Genomic DNA, 19,794 nt, shown 5'->3' on the forward strand with positions numbered 1-19,794 from the left:
GCGAGGGATGCAATATAGAAGGAATAGTGCATCGGGAAGGATATACTCAGATCCGAAAAGAAAATACTGTCCTTTCCATAGAAACGTTACTCGATATAGAAGGAGAAGTCATAGAGCACATAGTATTCCATAGCGTCGCAAATTCTGTGTCAATTCGTCAATGCGATGGAGCCAGGGATGGAGTAAGGAAGGAATAGTGCATCGGAAAGGAGATAGTCGTATCCCAAACGAAAATCCTGTCGTTTCCATAGAAACGTTACTCAATTTAGAAGGAGAAGACAGAATCCATCGGATTTCATAGCGACGCAATTTCTGAACTTATTCTTCAATGTTAGGGAACGAGGGATGCAGTAAAATAGGAATAGTGTATCGGAAAGGAGATACTCGTATCTCAAAGGAAAATCCTGTCGTTTCCATAGAAACGTTACTCGATTTGGAAGGAGAAGTCATAGAATCCGTAGTATTTCATAGAGACGCAATTTCATTGTTAATTCGTCAATGTGAGGGAGTGTGGGATGCAGTAAAGAAGAAATAATGCATCGGAAAGGAGATACTAGTATCCCAAAAGAAAAACCTGTCGTTTCAATAGAAACGTTACTCGATTTAGAAGGAGAAGTTATAGAACACATAGTATTTCATAGCGACGCAATATCAGTGTTCATTCATCAATGTGAGCGAGCGAGGGATGCAGTAAAGAAGGAATAGTGCATCGGAGAGGAGATACTCGCATCCCATAAGAAAATCCTGTCGTTTCTTTAGACACGTTACTCAATTTAGAAGGAGAAGTCATAGAACACATAGTATTCCATGGAGTCACAATTTCTGTGTTAATTCGTGAATGTGAGGGAGCCAGGGATGCTGTAAAGAAGGACTAGTGCATCGGAAAGGAGAAAGACGTATCCCAAAAGAAAATCCTGTCGTTTCCATAGGAACGTTACTCGATTTAGAAGGAGAAGTCATAAAACACATAGTATTTCATAGCGACGCAATTTATGTGTTAATTCGTCAATGTGAGGGAGAGAGGGATGCAGGATAGAAAGGAAAGTGCATCGGAAAGGAGATACTCGTATACCAGTATACCAAAAGGAAATCCTGTCGATTCCATATAAACGTTACTCGATTTAGAAGGAGAAGTCATAGAACCCATAGAATTTCATAGCGACGCAAATTCTGTGTTAATTCGTCAATGTGAATGAGCGAGAGATGCAGTAAAGAGGGAATGGTGCATCGGAAACGACATACTCGTATCCCAAAAGATAATCCTGTCGTTTCAATAGAAACGTTACTCGATTTAGAAAGAGAAGTTATAGAATCCATAGTATTTCATAGCGACGCAATCTCTGTGTAAATTCGTCAATATGAGGGAGCGAGGGATGCAGTAAAGAAGGAATAGTGCATCGGAAACGAAATACTCGTATACCAAAAGAAAATCCTGTCGTTTAAATAGAAACGTTACTCGATTTAGAAGGAGAAGTCATAGAACCCATAGTATGTCATAGCGACGCAATTTCCGTGTTAATTCGTCAATGTGAGGTAGCGAGGGATGCAGTAAAGAAAGAATAGGGCATCGGAAAGGAGATACTCGTATCCCAAAAGAAAATCCAGTCGTTACCATAGAAACGTTACTCGATTAAGAAGGAGAAGTCATAGAACCCATAGTATTTCATAGCGACGCAATTTATGTGTTAATTCGTCAATGTGAGGGAGTGAGGGATGCAGGATAGATGGAATAGTGCATCGGAAAGGAGATACTCGTCTACCAGTATACCAAAAGAAAATCCTGTCGTTTCCATGGAAACGTTACTCGATTTAGAAGGTGAAGTCATAGAACCCATAGTAATTCCTAGAGACGCAATTTCTGTGTTAATTCGTCAATGTGAGGGAGCGAGGGATGAAGTAAAGAAGGAATAGTGCATCGGAAAGGAGATAGTTGTATCCCGAAACGAAATCCTGTCGTTTCCATAGAAACGTTACTCGATTTAGAAGGAGAAGTTATAGAACCCATAGTATTACATGGCGACGCAAGTTCTCTGCTTATTCGTCAATGTGAGGGAGCGAGGGATGCAGTGAAGAACCAATAGTGCATCGGAAAGGAGGTAGTCGTATCATAAAAGAAAATCCTGTCGTTACCATAGAAACGTTACTCGATTTAGAATGAGAAGTCATAGAACACATAGTATTCCACGGAGTCGCAATTTCTGTGTTAATTCGTGAATGTGAGGGAGCCAGGGATGCAGTAAAGAAGACTGGTGCATCGGATAGTATGTAGACGTATCCCAAAAGAAAATCCGGTCGTTTCCATAGGAACGTTACTCGATTTAGAAGGAGAAGTCATAGAACCCATAGTATTTCATGGCGACGCAATTTCTGTGTTAATTCGTCAATGTGAGGTAGCGAGGGATGCAGTAAAGAAGGAATAGTGCATCGGAAAGGAGATACTCGTATCCCAAAAGAAAATCCTGTCGTTACCATTGAAACATTACTCGATTTAGAGGGAGAAATCATAGAACCCATAGTATTTCATAGCGACGCAATTTCTGTGTCAAATCGTCAATGTGAGGGAGCGAGGGATGCAGTAATGAAGGAATAGTGCATCGGAAAGGAGATACTCGTATCCCAAAAAAATGGTCCAAATGGCTATGAGCACTATGGGACTCAACTGCTGAGGTCATTAGTCCCCTAGAACTTAGAACTAGTTAAACCTAACTAACCTAAGGACATCACAAACATCCATGACCGAGGCAAGATTCGAACCTGCGACCGTAGCGGTCTTGCGGTTACAGACTGTAGCGCCTTTAACCGCACGGCCACTTCGGCCGGCGTATCCCAAAAGAAAATCCAGTCGTCTCCATGGAAACGTTAGTCGATTTAGAAGGAGAAGTCATAGAACACATAGTATTTCATAGAGACGCAATTTCATTGTTAATTCGTCAATGTGAGGTAGCGAGGGATGCAGTAAAGAAGGAATAGTGCATCGGAAAGGAGATATTGGTATCCCAAAAGAAAATCCTAACGTTACCATAGAAACGTTACTCAATTTAGAAGGAGAAGTCAAAGAACACATAGTATTCAATGGAGTCGCAATTTCTGTGTTAATTCGTGAATGTGAGGGAGCCAGGGATGCAGTAAAGAAGGACTGGTGCATCGGAAAGGAGATAGACGTATCCCAAAAGAAAATCCTGTTGTTTCCATAGGAACGTTACTCGATTTAGAAGGAAATGTCAAAGAACACGTAGTATTTCATAGCGACGCAATTTATGTGTTAATTCGTCAATGTGAGGGAGCGAGGGATGCAGGATAGAAGGAATAGTGCATCGGAAAGGAGATACTCGTACACCAGCATACCAAAAGAAAATCCTGTCGTTTCCACAGAAACGATACTCGATTTAGAAGGAAAAGTCATAGAACACATAGTATTCCATGGAGTCGCAATTACTGTGTTAATTCGTGAATGTGAGGGAGCCAGGGATGCAGTATAGAAGGACTAGTGCATATTAAAGGAGAGAGACGTATCCCAAAAGAAAATCCTGTCGTTTCCATGGAAACGTTATTCGATTTAGAAGGAGAAGTCATAGAACCCATAGTATTTCATAGAGACGCAATTTCATTGTTAATTCGTCAATGTGAGGGAGCGAGGGATGCAGTAGAGGAGGAATAGTGCATCGGAAAGGAGATACTCGTATCCCAAAAGAAAATTCTGTCGTTTCCATAGAAACATAACTCGATTTTTAAGGACAAATAATAGAACGCATACTATTTCATAGCGACGCAAATTCTATGTTAATTCAACAATGTGAGGGAGGGAGGGATGCAGTAAAGAAGGAATAGTGCATCGGAAAGGAGATACTCGTATCCCAAAAGAAAATCCTGTCGTTTTCATAGAAATGTTACTCGATTTAGAAGGAGAAATCATAGAACCCATAGGATTTCATAGCAACGCATTTTCTGTGCTTATATCGTCAATGTTAGGGAACGAGGCAAATCAGTAAAGTAGGAATAGTGCATGGGAAAGGAGATAGTCGTATCCCAAAAGAAAATCCTGTCGTTTCCTTAGAAACGTTACTCGATTTAGAAGGAGAAGTCATAGAACACATAGTATTCCATGGAGTCGCAATTACTGTGTTAATTCGTGAATGTGAGGGAGCCAGGGATGCAGTATAGAAGGACTAGTGCATAGGAAAGGAGATAGACGTATCCCAAAAGAAAATCCTGTCGTCTCCATGGAAACGTTACTCGATTTAGAAGGAGAAGTCATAGATCCCATAGTTATTCCTAGAGACGCAATTTCTGTGTTAATTCGTCAATGTGGGGGAGCGAGGGGTGAAGTAAATAGGGAATAGTGCATCGGAAAGGAGATAGTTTTAGCCCGAAACGAAATCCTGTCGTTTCCATAGAAACGTTACTCGATTTAGAAGGAGAAGTTATAGAACCAATAGTAATACATGGCGACGCAATTTCTCTGCTTATTCGTCAATGTGAGGGAACGAGGGATGCAGTAAAGTAGGAATAATGCATCGGAAAGGAGATACTCGTATCCCAAAGAAAATCCTGTCGTTTGCATAGAAACGTCACTCGATTTAGAAGGAAAAGTCATAGAACCCATAGTATTGCATAGCGACGCAATTTCTGTGTTAATTCCGCAATGTGAGGGAGCCGGGGATGCAGTAAAGAAGGAATAGTGCATCGGAAAGGAGATACTTGTATCCCAAAAGAAAATCCTGTCGTTTCCATGGAAACGTTACTCGATTTAGAAGGAGAAGTCATAGAAGACATAGTATGTTATGGCGACGCAATTTCTGTGTTAATTCGTCAATGTGAGGGAGCGAGGGATGCAGTAAAGAAGGAATAGTGCATCGGAAAGGAGGTACTCGTATCCCAAAAGAAAGTCCAGTCGTTTCCATGGAAACGTTACACGATTTAGAGGGAGAAGTCATAGAACCCATAGTAATTCACAGCGCCGCAATCTCTGCGATAATTCGTCAATGTGCGGGAGCGAGAGATGAAGTAAAGAAGGAATAGTGCATCGGAAAGGAGATAGATGTATCCCAAAACGTAATCCTGTCGTTTCCATAGAAACGTTACTCGATTTAGAAGGAGAAGTTATAGAACAGATAGTATTTCATGGCGAAGCAATTTCTGTGCTTATTCGTCAATGTGAGGGAGCGAGGGATGCAGTAAAGATTTAATAGTGCATCGGAAAGGAGATACTCGTATCATAAAAGAAAATTCTGTCGTTTTCATAGAAACTTTACTCGATTTTGAAGGAGAAATCATGAAACCCATAGTATTTCGTAGCGACGCAATTTCTGTGTTAATTCGTCGATGTGAGGGAGTGAGGGATGCAGTAGAGATGGAATAGTGCAGCGGAAAGGAGATACTCGAATACCAGAAGAAAAACCAGTCGTTTCCATAGAAACGTTGCTCGATTTAGGAGGCGACGTCATAGAACTCATAGTATTCCACAGCGACGCAATTTCTGTGTTAATTCGCCAATGAGAGGGAGCGAGAAACGCAGTAAAGAAGGAATAGTGCATCGGAAAGGAGATACTCGTATCCCAAAAGAAAATCCTGTCGTTTCCATAGAAATGTTACTTGATTTAGAAGGAGAAGTCATAGAACCCACAGTATTTCATAGCCACGCAATTTCTGTGTTAATTCGTCAATGTGAGGAAGCGGGGAATCGAGTGAAGTAGGAATAGTGCATCGGAAAGGTGACACTCGTATCCCAAAAGAAATTTCTGTCGTTTCCATAGAAACGTTACTCGATTTAAAAGGAGAAGTCATAGAACCCATAGTATTTCATAGCGACGCAATTTCTGTGTTAATTCGTCAATGTGTGGTAGCGAGGGATGCAGTAAAGAAGGAATAGTGCATCGGAAAGAAGACAGTCGTATCACAAAAGAAAATCCTGTCGTTACCATAGAAACATTACTCGATTTAGAAGGAGAAATCATAGAACCCATAGTATTTCATAGCGAGGCAATCTCTGTGTTAATTCGTCAATGTGAGGGAGCGAGGGATGCAGTAAAGAAGGAATAGTGCATCGGAAAGGAGATACTCGTATACCAAAAGCAAAACCTGTCGTTTCCATAGAAACGTTACTCGATTTATAAGGAGAAGTAATAGAACCCATAGTATTTCATGGCGACGCTATTTCTCTGCTTATTCGTCAATGTGAGGGAGCGAGCGACGCAGAAAAGAAGGAATAGTGCATCGGAAAGGAGATACCCGTATACCAAAAGAAAATCCTGTCGTTTCCATAGAAAAGTTACTCGATTTAGGAGAAGTCATAGAACCCATAGTATTTCATAGCGACGCAATTTCTGTGTTAATTCCACAATGTGAGGTAGCGAGGGATGCAGTAAAGAAGGAATAGTGCATCGGAAAGGAGATACCCGTATACCTAAAGAAAATCCTGTCGTTTCCATAGAAAAGTTCCTCGATTTGGAAGGAGAAGTCATAGAACCCATAATAATTCATAGCGACGCAATGTATGTTTTAATTCGTCAATGTGAGGTAGCGAGGGTTGCAGTAAAGAAGGAATAGTGCATCGGAAAGGAGATACTCGTATTCAAAAGAAAATTCTGTCGTTTGCATAGATACGTTACTCGAATTAGAAGGAGAAACCGTAGAACCCATAGTATTTCATAGCGACGCAATTTCTGCGTTAATTCGTCAATGTAAGGGTGTGAGGGATGCAATAAAGAGGGAATTCTGCATCGGAATGGAGATACTCGTATCCCAAAAGAAAATCATGTCGTTTCCTTGGAAAAGTTACTTGATTTAGAACTTGAAGTCATAGACCCATAGAATTTCATAGCCACGCAATTTCTGTGTTAATTCGTCAATGTGAGGGAGCCAGGGATGCAGTAAAGAAGGACTGGTGCATCGGAAAGGAGATAGACGTATCCCAAAAGAAAATCCTGTTATTTCCATAGGAACGTTACTCGATTTAGAAGGAAATGTCAAAGAACACGTAGTATTTCATAGCGACGCAATTTATGTGTTAATTCGTCAATGTGAGGGAGCGAGGGATGCAGGATAGAAGGAATAGTGCATCGGAAAGGAGATACTCGTACACCAGCATACCAAAAGAAAATCCTGTCGTTTCCACAGAAACGATACTCGATTTAGAAGGAAAAGTCATAGAACACATAGTATTCCATGGAGTCGCAATTACTGTGTTAATTCGTGAATGTGAGGGAGCCAGGGATGCAGTATAGAAGGACTAGTGCATATTAAAGGAGAGAGACGTATCCCAAAAGAAAATCCTGTCGTTTCCATGGAAACGTTATTCGATTTAGAAGGAGAAGTCATAGAACCCATAGTATTTCATAGAGACGCAATTTCATTGTTAATTCGTCAATGTGAGGGAGCGAGGGATGCAGTAGAGGAGGAATAGTGCATCGGAAAGGAGATACTCGTATCCCAAAAGAAAATTCTGTCGTTTCCATAGAAACATAACTCGATTTTTAAGGACAAATAATAGAACGCATACTATTTCATAGCGACGCAAATTCTATGTTAATTCAACAATGTGAGGGAGGGAGGGATGCAGTAAAGAAGGAATAGTGCATCGGAAAGGAGATACTCGTATCCCAAAAGAAAATCCTGTCGTTTTCATAGAAATGTTACTCGATTTAGAAGGAGAAATCATAGAACCCATAGGATTTCATAGCAACGCATTTTCTGTGCTTATATCGTCAATGTTAGGGAACGAGGCAAATCAGTAAAGTAGGAATAGTGCATGGGAAAGGAGATAGTCGTATCCCAAAAGAAAATCCTGTCGTTTCCTTAGAAACGTTACTCGATTTAGAAGGAGAAGTCATAGAACACATAGTATTCCATGGAGTCGCAATTACTGTGTTAATTCGTGAATGTGAGGGAGCCAGGGATGCAGTATAGAAGGACTAGTGCATAGGAAAGGAGATAGACGTATCCCAAAAGAAAATCCTGTCGTCTCCATGGAAACGTTACTCGATTTAGAAGGAGAAGTCATAGATCCCATAGTTATTCCTAGAGACGCAATTTCTGTGTTAATTCGTCAATGTGGGGGAGCGAGGGGTGAAGTAAATAGGGAATAGTGCATCGGAAAGGAGATAGTTTTAGCCCGAAACGAAATCCTGTCGTTTCCATAGAAACGTTACTCGATTTAGAAGGAGAAGTTATAGAACCAATAGTAATACATGGCGACGCAATTTCTCTGCTTATTCGTCAATGTGAGGGAACGAGGGATGCAGTAAAGTAGGAATAATGCATCGGAAAGGAGATACTCGTATCCCAAAGAAAATCCTGTCGTTTGCATAGAAACGTCACTCGATTTAGAAGGAAAAGTCATAGAACCCATAGTATTGCATAGCGACGCAATTTCTGTGTTAATTCCGCAATGTGAGGGAGCCGGGGATGCAGTAAAGAAGGAATAGTGCATCGGAAAGGAGATACTTGTATCCCAAAAGAAAATCCTGTCGTTTCCATGGAAACGTTACTCGATTTAGAAGGAGAAGTCATAGAAGACATAGTATGTTATGGCGACGCAATTTCTGTGTTAATTCGTCAATGTGAGGGAGCGAGGGATGCAGTAAAGAAGGAATAGTGCATCGGAAAGGAGGGACACGTATCCCAAAAGAAAGTCCAGTCGTTTCCATGGAAACGTTACACGATTTAGAGGGAGAAGTCATAGAACCCATAGTAATTCACAGCGCCGCAATCTCTGCGATAATTCGTCAATGTGCGGGAGCGAGAGATGAAGTAAAGAAGGAATAGTGCATCGGAAAGGAGATAGATGTATCCCAAAACGTAATCCTGTCGTTTCCATAGAAACGTTACTCGATTTAGAAGGAGAAGTTATAGAACAGATAGTATTTCATGGCGAAGCAATTTCTGTGCTTATTCGTCAATGTGAGGGAGCGAGGGATGCAGTAAAGATTTAATAGTGCATCGGAAAGGAGATACTCGTATCATAAAAGAAAATTCTGTCGTTTTCATAGAAACTTTACTCGATTTTGAAGGAGAAATCATGAAACCCATAGTATTTCGTAGCGACGCAATTTCTGTGTTAATTCGTCGATGTGAGGGAGTGAGGGATGCAGTAGAGATGGAATAGTGCAGCGGAAAGGAGATACTCGAATACCAGAAGAAAAACCAGTCGTTTCCATAGAAACGTTACTCGATTTAGGAGGCGACGTCATAGAACTCATAGTATTCCACAGCGACGCAATTTCTGTGTTAATTCGCCAATGAGAGGGAGCGAGAAACGCAGTAAAGAAGGAATAGTGCATCGGAAAGGAGATACTCGTATCCCAAAAGAAAATCCTGTCGTTTCCATAGAAATGTTACTTGATTTAGAAGGAGAAGTCATAGAACCCACAGTATTTCATAGCCACGCAATTTCTGTGTTAATTCGTCAATGTGAGGAAGCGGGGAATCGAGTGAAGTAGGAATAGTGCATCGGAAAAGTGACACTCGTATCCCACAAGAAATTTCTGTCGTTTCCATAGAAACGTTACTCGATTTAAAAGGAGAAGTCATAGAACCCATAGTATTTCATAGCGACGCAATTTCTGTGTTAATTCGTCAATGTGTGGTAGCGAGGGATGCAGTAAAGAAGGAATAGTGCATCGGAAAGAAGACAGTCGTATCACAAAAGAAAATCCTGTCGTTACCATAGAAACATTACTCGATTTAGAAGGAGAAATCATAGAACCCATAGTATTTCATAGCGAGGCAATCTCTGTGTTAATTCGTCAATGTGAGGGAGCGAGGGATGCAGTAAAGAAGGAATAGTGCATCGGAAAGGAGATACTCGTATACCAAAAGCAAAACCTGTCGTTTCCATAGAAACGTTACTCGATTTATAAGGAGAAGTAATAGAACCCATAGTATTTCATGGCGACGCTATTTCTCTGCTTATTCGTCAATGTGAGGGAGCGAGCGACGCAGAAAAGAAGGAATAGTGCATCGGAAAGGAGATACCCGTATACCAAAAGAAAATCCTGTCGTTTCCATAGAAAAGTTACTCGATTTAGGAGAAGTCATAGAACCCATAGTATTTCATAGCGACACAATTTCTGTGTTAATTCCACAATGTGAGGTAGCGAGGGATGCAGTAAAGAAGGAATAGTGCATCGGAAAGGAGATACCCGTATACCTAAAGAAAATCCTGTCGTTTCCATAGAAAAGTTCCTCGATTTGGAAGGAGAAGTCATAGAACCCATAATAATTCATAGCGACGCAATGTATGTTTTAATTCGTCAATGTGAGGTAGCGAGGGTTGCAGTAAAGAAGGAATAGTGCATCGGAAAGGAGATACTCGTATTCAAAAGAAAATTCTGTCGTTTGCATAGATACGTTACTCGAATTAGAAGGAGAAACCGTAGAACCCATAGTATTTCATAGCGACGCAATTTCTGTGTTAATTCGTCAATGTAAGGGTGTGAGGGATGCAATAAAGAGGGAATTCTGCATCGGAATGGAGATACTCGTATCCCAAAAGAAAATCATGTCGTTTCCTTGGAAAAGTTACTTGATTTAGAACTTGAAGTCATAGACCCATAGAATTTCATAGCCACGCAATTTCTGTGTTAATTCGTCAATGTGAGGGAGCCAGGGACGCAGTAAAGAAGGAATAGTGTATCGGAAATCAGATAACAGTATCCCAAAAGAAAATCCTGTCGTTTCATTCGAAAAATAACTCGATATAGAAGGAGAAGTCACAGATCATATAGCATTTCATAGCCATGCAATTTCAGTGTTAATTCGCCAAAGTGGGGGAGAGAGGGATGCAGTACAGAAGGAATAGTGCATCGGAAAGATGACAGTCGGATCCTAAAAGAAAATCCTGTCGTTTCCATAGAAACGTTACTCAATTTAGAAGGAGAAGTCATAGAACCCATAGGATTTCATAGCGACGCAATTTCTGTGTTCATTCGTCAATGTGAGGGAGCGAGGGATGCAGTAAAGAAGGAATAGTGCATCGGAAAGGAGATACTCTTATACCAGAGGAAAATCCTGTTGTTTCCATAGAAACGTTACTCGATTTAGAAGGAGAAGTCATATAACCCACAGTATGTCATATCCACGCAATTTTCTGTGTTAATTCGACAATGTGAGGTATCGAGGCCTGCAGCAAGATACTCGTATCCCAAAAGAAATTTCTGTCGTTTCCATAGAAACGTTACTCGATTTAGAAGGAGAAGCCATAGAACCCATAGCATTTCATAGCGACGCAATTTCTGTGTTAATTCGTCAATGTGAGGCAGCGAGGGATGCAGTAAAGAAGGAATAATGCATCGGAAAGGAGATACTCGCATCCCAAAAGAAAATCCTGTCGTTTCAATAGAAACGTTACACGATTTAGAAGGGGGAGTCACAGAACGCATTGTATTTCAAAGCGTCGCAATATCTGTGTTAATTCGTCAATGTGAGGGAGCGAGGGATGCAGTACAGAAGGAATAGTGCATCGGAAAGGAGATACTCGTATCCCAAAGGAAAATCCTGTCATTTCAATAGAATCGTTAGTCGATTTAGAAGGAGAAGTCATAAAACCCATAGTATTTCATAGCGGCGCAATTTCTGTGTTAATTCGTCAATGTGAGGGAGCGAGAGACGCAGTAGCGAAGGAATAGTGCATCGGAAATTACATACACGTATCCCGAAAGAAAATCCTGTCGCTTCCATAGAAACGTTACTCGATATAGAGGGTGAGGTCATAGAACCCATAGTATATCATAGCGACCCAATTTCCGCGTTAGTTCGTCAATGTGATTGACCGAGGAATGCAGTAAAGAGGGAATAGTGCATCGGAAAGGAGATACTCGTATCCCAAAAGAAATTCCTGTCGTTTCCATAGAGATGTTACTCGATTTAGAAGGAGGTGTCATAGAACCCATAGTATTTCATAGCGACGCAATTTCCACGTTAATTCGTGAATGAGAGGGAGCGAGGGATGCAGTAAAGAGGGAATAGTGCTCCTGAAAGGAGATACTAGTATCCCAAAGGAAATTACTTTTGTTTTGATAGCCGTTACTCGATTTAGAAGGAGAAGTCTTAGAACCTATAGCATTTCATAGCGACGCAATTACTGTGTTAATTCGTCAATGTGAGGGAGCGAGGAATGCAGTAAAGAAGGAATAGTGCATCTGAAAGGAGATACACGTATCCCAAAGGAAAATCCAGTCGTTTCAATAGAAACGTTACTCGATTTAGAAGGGGGAGTCATAGAACGCATTGTAATTTAATGCGACGCAATATCTGTGTTAATTCGTCAATGTGAGGGAGCGAGGGATGCAGTACACATGGAATAGTGCATCGGAAAGGAGATACACGTATCCCCAAAAAAAATCCTGTCGTTTCATTAGAAAAATTCCCCTATTTTGAAGGAGAAGTCGAAGATCCCATAGTATTACATAGCCACGCAAAATCAACGTTAATTCGCCCAAGTGAGGGGGCGAGGGATGCAGTACTTAAGGAATAGTGCATCGGAAAGAAGACAGTCGTATCCCAAAAGAAAATATAGTCTTTTCCATAGAAACATGACTCGATTTAGAAGGAGAAGTCATAGAACCCATAGTATGTCATGGCGACGCTATTTCTCTGCTTATTCGTCAATGTGAGGGAGCGAGGGATGCAGTAAAGAACTAATAGTGCATCGGAAAGGAGATATTAATATCATAAAAGAAAATCCTGTCGTTTTCATAGAAACTTTACTCGATTTAGAAGGAGAAGTCATGAAACCCATAGTATTACATAGCGACGCAATTTCTGTGTTAATTTGTCAATGTGAGGGACCGAGAGATGCAGTAAAGAGGGAATGGTGCATCGGAAAGGAGATAGTCGTATCCCAAAAGAAAATCCTCTCGTTACAATAGAAACGTTACTCGATTTAGAAAGAGATGTTATAGAAAGCATAGTATTTCATAGCGACGCAATTTCTGTGTTAATTCGTCAATGTGAGGGTGCGAGAGATGTAATAAAGAAGGAATTGTGCATCGGTAAGGAGATACACGGATCCCAAAAGAAAATCCTGTCCTTTCCATAGAAACGTTACTCGATATAGAAAGAGAAATCATAGAACACATAGTAATCTATAGCGTCTCAATATCTGTGTTAATTCGTCAATGTGAGGGAGCGAGGGATGCAGTTAAGAAGGAATAGTGCTTCGGAAAGGAGATACTCGTATTGAAAAAAATTCTGTCGTTTCTATTGAAACGTTACTCTAATTAGAAGGAGAAGTCATAGAACCCATAGTGTTTCATTGCGACGCCATTTTTGTGGTAATTCGTCAATGTGAGGGAGCGAGGGATGCAGTAAAGAAGGAATAGTGCATCTGAAAGGAGATACCCGTATACCAAAAGAAAATCGTGTCGTTTCCATAGAAAAGTTACTCGATTTAGAAGGAGAAGTCATAGAACCCATAGTATTTCATAGCGACGCAATTTCTGTGTTAATTCGTCAATGTGTGGTAGCGAGGGATGCAGTAAAGAAGGAATAGTGCATCGGAAAGGAGATACTCGTATTCAAAACAAAATTCTGTCGTTTCTATAGAAACGTTACTCGAATTAGAAGGAGAAGTCATAGAACCCGTAGTATTTCATGGCCACGCAATTTCTGTGTTAATTCGACAATGTGATGGTGCGAGGGATGCAATAAAGAAGGAATAGTGCATCGGAAAGGAGATACTCGTATCCCAAAAGAAAATCATGTCGTTTCCATAGAAACGTTACTTGTTTTAGAAGGAGAAGTCATAGAACCCATAGAATTTCATAGCCACGCAATTTCTGTGTTAATTCGTCAATGTGAGGGAGCCAAAGATGCAGTAAAGAAGGAATAGTGCATCGGAAATCAGATACTAGTATCCCAAAACAAAATCCTGTCGTTTCCATAGAAACGTTACTCGATTTAGAAGGAGAATCCATAGAACCCATAGCATTTCATAGCGACGCAATTTCTGTGTTTGCCAAAGTGGGGGAGCGTGGGATGCAGTACAGAAGGAATAGTGCATCGGAAAGAGGACAGTCGTATCCTAAAGGAAAATCCTGTCGTTTCCATAGAAACGTCACTCAATTTAGAAGGAGAAGTCATAGAACCCATAGTTATTCATAGCGACGCAATTTCTGTGTTAATTCGTCAATGTGAGGGAGCGAGTGATGTAGTAAAGAAGGAATAGTGCAACGGAAAGGAGATACCCGTAAACCAGAAGAAAATCCTGTTGTTTCCATAGAAACGTTACCCGATTTAGAAGGAGAAGTCATATAACCCATAGAATTTCATAGCCACGCAATTTCTGTGTTAATTCGTCAATGTGAATGAGACAGGAACGCAGTAAAGAAGGAATAGTGCATCGGAAATGAGATACTCGCATCCCAAAAGAAAATCCTGTCGTTTCCATGGAAACGTTACTCGATTTAGAAGGAGAAGTCATAGAACCCATAATATTTCATAGCGACTCAATTTCTGTGTTAATTCGTCAATGTGAGGAGCGAGGGATGCAGTAAAAAGGAATAGTGCATCGGAAAGGAGATACTGGTGTACCAGAAGAAAATCCTGTCGTTTCCATAGAAACGTTACACGATTTAGAAGGAGAAGTCATAGAACCCATAGTATTTCATAACGACGCAATATCTGTGTTAATTCGTCAATGTGAGGGAGCGAGGGATGCACTATAAAAAGAATAGTGCATCGGAAAGGAGATACTCGTATCCCAAAAGAAAATCCTGTCGTTTCCATGGAAACGTTACTCGATTTAGAAGGAGAAGTCATAGAACCCATTGTATTTCCTAACGACGCAATTTCTGTGTGTTAATTCATCAATGTGAGGGACTGAGGGATGCAGTAAAGAAGGAAACGTGCATTGGAAAGGAGATACTCGTATCCCAAAAGAAAATCCTGTCGTTTCCATGGAAACGTCAGTCGATTTAGAGGGAGAAGTCATAGAACCCATAGTAATTCATAGCGACGCAATTTCTGTGTTAATTCGTCAATGTGAGGGAGCGGGGGATGCAGTAAAGATGGAATTGTGCATCGGAAAGGAGATACTTGAATACGAAATAAAATCCTGTCATTTCAATAGAAACGTTACTCGATTTAGAAGGAGAAGTCATAGAACCCATAGTATTTCATAGCGACGCAATTTCTGTGTTAATTCGTCAGTGTGAGGGAGCGAGGGTTGCAGTAAAGAAGGAATAGTGCATCGGAAAGGACATACACGTATCCCTAAAAGAAAAATCCTGTCGCTTCCATAGAAACGTTACTCGATTTAGAGGGTGAGGTCATAGAACCCATAGTATATCATAGCTACCCAATTTCCGCGTTAGTTCGTCAATGTGATTGACCGAGGTATGCAGTAAAGAGGGAATAGTGCATCGGAACGGAGATACTCGTATCATAAAAGAAATTCCTGTCGTTTCCATAGAGTCGTTACTCGATTTGATAGGAGAAGTTATGGAACCTATAGTATTTAACAGCGACGCTATTTCTGTGCTTATTCTTCAATGTGAGGGAGCGAGTGATGCAGTAAAGAACTAATAGTGCATCGGAAAGGAGATACTCGTATCCCAAAAGAAAATCCTGTCGTTTCCATAGAAACGTTACTCGATTTAGAAGGAGAAGTCATGGAGCCCAAAGTATTTCATAGCGACGCAATTTCTGTGTTATTTCGTCAATGTGAGGGAGCGAGGGATGCAGTAAAGAAGGTATAGTGCATCAGAAAGGAGATACTCGTATCCCAAAAGAAAATCCTGTCGTTTCCATAGAAACGTAACTCGATTTAGAAGGATAAGTAATAGAACCCAAAGTATTTCATTGCGACGCAATATCTGTGTTATTTGGTCAATGTGAGGGAAGGAATGATGCAGTAAAGACGGAATAGTGCATCGTAAAGGAGATACTCGTATCCCAAAAGAAAATACTGCCGTTTCCATAGATACGTTACTGGATTTTGAAGGATAAGTCATGGAACCCATAGTATTTCATAGCGACGCAATTTGTGTGTTATTTCGTCAATGTGAGGGAGCGAGGGATGCAGTGAAGACGGAATAGTGCATCGGAATGGAGATACTCGTATACCAAAATAAAATCCTCTCGTTTCCATAGATACGGTACTGGTTTTAGAAGGATAAGTCATGGAACCCATAGTATTTCATAGCGACGCAATATCTGTGCTTATTCGTCAATGTGAGGGAGCGAGGGATGCAGTAACGAAGGAATAGTGCATCGGAAAGGAGATATTCGTATCCCAAAATTAAAATGCTGTCGTTTCCATACAAACGTTACTCGATTTGATAGGAGAAGTTATGGAACCCATAGAATTTAACAGCCACGCAATTTCAGTCCTAATTGGTCAATGTGAAAGAGCGACGGATGCAGTAAAGAAGGAATAGCTCATCGGAAAGACGATACTCATATCCCAAAACAAAGTCCTGTCGTTTCCATAGAAACGTTACTCGATTTAGGAGGAGAACTCATACAACCCATAGTACTTCATAGCGACGCAATTTCTGCGATAATTCGTCAATATGAGTTAGCGAGGGATGAAGTAAAGAAGGAATAGCGCATCGGAAAGGAGATACTCGTATCCCAAAAGAAAATCCTGTCGTTTCAATAGAAACGTTACTCGATTTAGAAAGAGAAGTCATGTAGCCCAAAGTATTTCATAGCAATGCAATTTCTGTGTTATTTCGTCAATGTGGGGGAGCGAGGGATGCAGTAAGGAAGGAATAGTGCATCGGAAAGGAGATACTCGTCTCCCAAATGAAAATCTTGTCGATTCCATTGAAACGTTACTCGATTTAGAATGAGAAGTCGTTGAACACATAGTATTCCATAGCGATGCAATTTCTGTGATAATTCGTCATTGTGAGGGAGCGAGGGATGCAGTAAAGAAGGAATAGTGAATCGGAAAGGAGCTACTCGCATACCAGAAGAGAATCCTGTCGTTTCCATAGATACGTTACTCGATTTAGAAGCATAAGTCATGGGACCCATAGTAACTCATAGCGATGCAATTTGTGTGTTATTTCGTCAATGTGAGGGAGCGAGGGATGCAGTAAAATCGGAATAGTTCATCGGAAAGGAGATACTCGTATCCCAAAACAAAATCCTGTCGTTTCCATAGAAACGTTATGCGATTTAGAAGGAGACGTTATAGAACCTATAGTGTTTCATAGCGACGTAATTTATGTGCTTATTCGTCAATGTGAGGGAGCGAGGGATGCAGTAAAGAAGGAATAGTGCATCGGAAAGGAGATATTCGTATCCCAAAAGAAATTCCTGTCGTTTCCATAGAGTCGTTACTCGATTTGATAGGAGAAGTTATGGAACCTATAGTATTTAACAGCGACGCTATTTCTGTGCTTATTCTTCAATGTGAGGGAGCGAGTGATGCAGTAAAGAACTAATAGTGCATCGGAAAGGAGATACTCGTATCCCAAAAGAAAATCCTGTCGTTTCCATAGAAACGTTACTCGATTTAGAAGGAGAAGTCAAGGAGCCCAAAGTATTTCATAGCGACGCAATTTCTGTGTTATTTCGTCAATGTGAGGGAGCGAGGGATGCAGTAAAGAAGGTATAGTGCATCGGAAAGGAGATACTCGTATCCCAAAAGAAAATCCTGTCGTTTCCATAGAAACGTAACTCGATTTAGAAGGATAAGTAATAGAACCCATAGTATTTCATAGCGACGCAATATCAGTGTTATTTGGTCAATGTGAGGGAAGGAATGATGCAGTAAAGACGGAATAGTGCATCGTAAAGGAGATACTCGTATCCCAAAAGAAAATACTGCCGTTTCCATAAATACGTTACTGGATTTTGAAGCATAAGTCATGGAACCCATAGTATTTCATAGCGACGCAATTTGTGTGTTATTTCGTCAATGTGAGGGAGCGAGGGATGCAGTGAAGACGGAATAGTGCATCGGAATGGAGATACTCGTATACCAAAATAAAATCCTCTCGTTTCCATAGATACGGTACTGGTTTTAGAAGGATAAGTCATGGAACCCATAGTATTTCATAGCGACGCAATATCTGTGCTTATTCGTCAATGTGAGGGAGCGAGGGATGCAGTAACGAAGGAATAGTGCATCGGAAAGGAGATATTCGTATCCCAAAATTAAAATGCTGTCGTTTCCATACAAGCGTTACTCGATTTGATAGGAGAAGTTATGGAACCCATAGAATTTAACAGCCACGCAATTTCAGTCCTAATTGGTCAATGTGAAAGAGCGACGGATGCAGTAAAGAAGGAATAGTTCATCGGAAAGACGATACTCGTATCCCAAAACAAAGTCCTATTGTTTCCATAGAAACGTTACTCGATTTAGGAGGAGAACTCATACAACCCATAGTACTTCATAGCGACGCAATTTCTGCGATAATTCGTCAATATGAGGGAGCGAGGGATGAAGTAAAGAAGGAATAGCGCATCGGAAAGGAGATACTCGTATCCCAAAAGAAAATCCTGTCGTTTCAATAGAAACGTTACTCGATTTAGAAGGAGAAGTCATGTAGCCCAAAGTATTTCATAGCAATGCAATTTCTGTGTTATTTCGTCAATGTGGGGGAGCGAGGGATGCAGTAAGGAAGGAATAGTGCATCGGAAAGGAGATACTCGTCTCCCAAATGAAAATCTTGTCGATTCCATTGAAACGTTACTCGATTTAGAATGAGAAGTCGTTGAACACATAGTATTCCATAGCGATGCAATTTCTGTGATAATTCGTCATTGTGAGGGAGCGAGGGATGCAGTAAAGAAGGAATAGTGAATCGGAAAGGAGCTACTCGCATACCAGAAGAGAATCCTGTCGTTTCCATAGATACGTTACTCGATTTAGAAGCATAAGTCATGGGACCCATAGTAACTCATAGCGATGCAATTTGTGTGTTATTTCGTCAATGTGAGGGAGCGAGGGATGCAGTAAAATCGGAATAGTTCATCGGAAAGGAGATACTCGTATCCCAAAACAAAATCCTGTCGTTTCCATAGAAACGTTATGCGATTTAGAAGGAGACGTTATAGAACCTATAGTGTTTCATAGCGACGTAATTTATGTGCTTATTCGTCAATGTGAGGGAGCGAGGGATGCAGTAAAGAAGGAATAGTGCATCGGAAAGGAGATATTCGTATCCCAAAAGAAAATCCTGACGTTTCCATAGAAACGTTACTCGATTTGATAGGAAATATTATGGAACCCACAGTATTTATCAGCGACGCTATTTCTGTGCTTATTCTTCAATGTGAGGGAGCGAGGGATGCAGTAAAGAAGGAATAGTGCATCAGAAAGGAGATACTCGTATCCCAAAAGAAAATCCTGTCGTTTCCATAGAAACGTTACTCGATTTAGAAGGAGAGGTAATAGAACCCATAGTATTTAAAAGCCACGCAATTTCTGTCTTAATTCGTCAATGTCAGGGGGCGAGGGATGCAGTAAAGAAGGAATAGTGCAGCGGAAAGGAGATACTCGTATCCCAAAAGAAAATCCTGACGTTTCCATAGAAACGTTACTCGATTTGATAGGAAATATTATGGAACCCATAGTATTTATCAGCGACGCTATTTCTGTGCTTATTCTTCAATGTGAGGGAGCGAGGGATGCAGTAAAGAAGGAATAGTGCATTGGAAAGGAGATAGCCGTATCCCAAAAGAAAATCCCGTCGTTTCCTTAGAAACGTTACTCGATTTAGAAGGAGAATTCATAGAACTCATAGTATTTCATAGCGACGCAATGTCTGTGTTAATTCGTCAATGTGAGGGAGGGAGGGATGCAGTAAAGAAGGAATAGTGCATCGGAAAGGAGAT

Source organism: Schistocerca americana, unplaced genomic scaffold (assembly GCF_021461395.2).
Source record: "Schistocerca americana isolate TAMUIC-IGC-003095 unplaced genomic scaffold, iqSchAmer2.1 HiC_scaffold_14, whole genome shotgun sequence".
Taxonomy (NCBI): domain Eukaryota; kingdom Metazoa; phylum Arthropoda; class Insecta; order Orthoptera; family Acrididae; genus Schistocerca; species Schistocerca americana.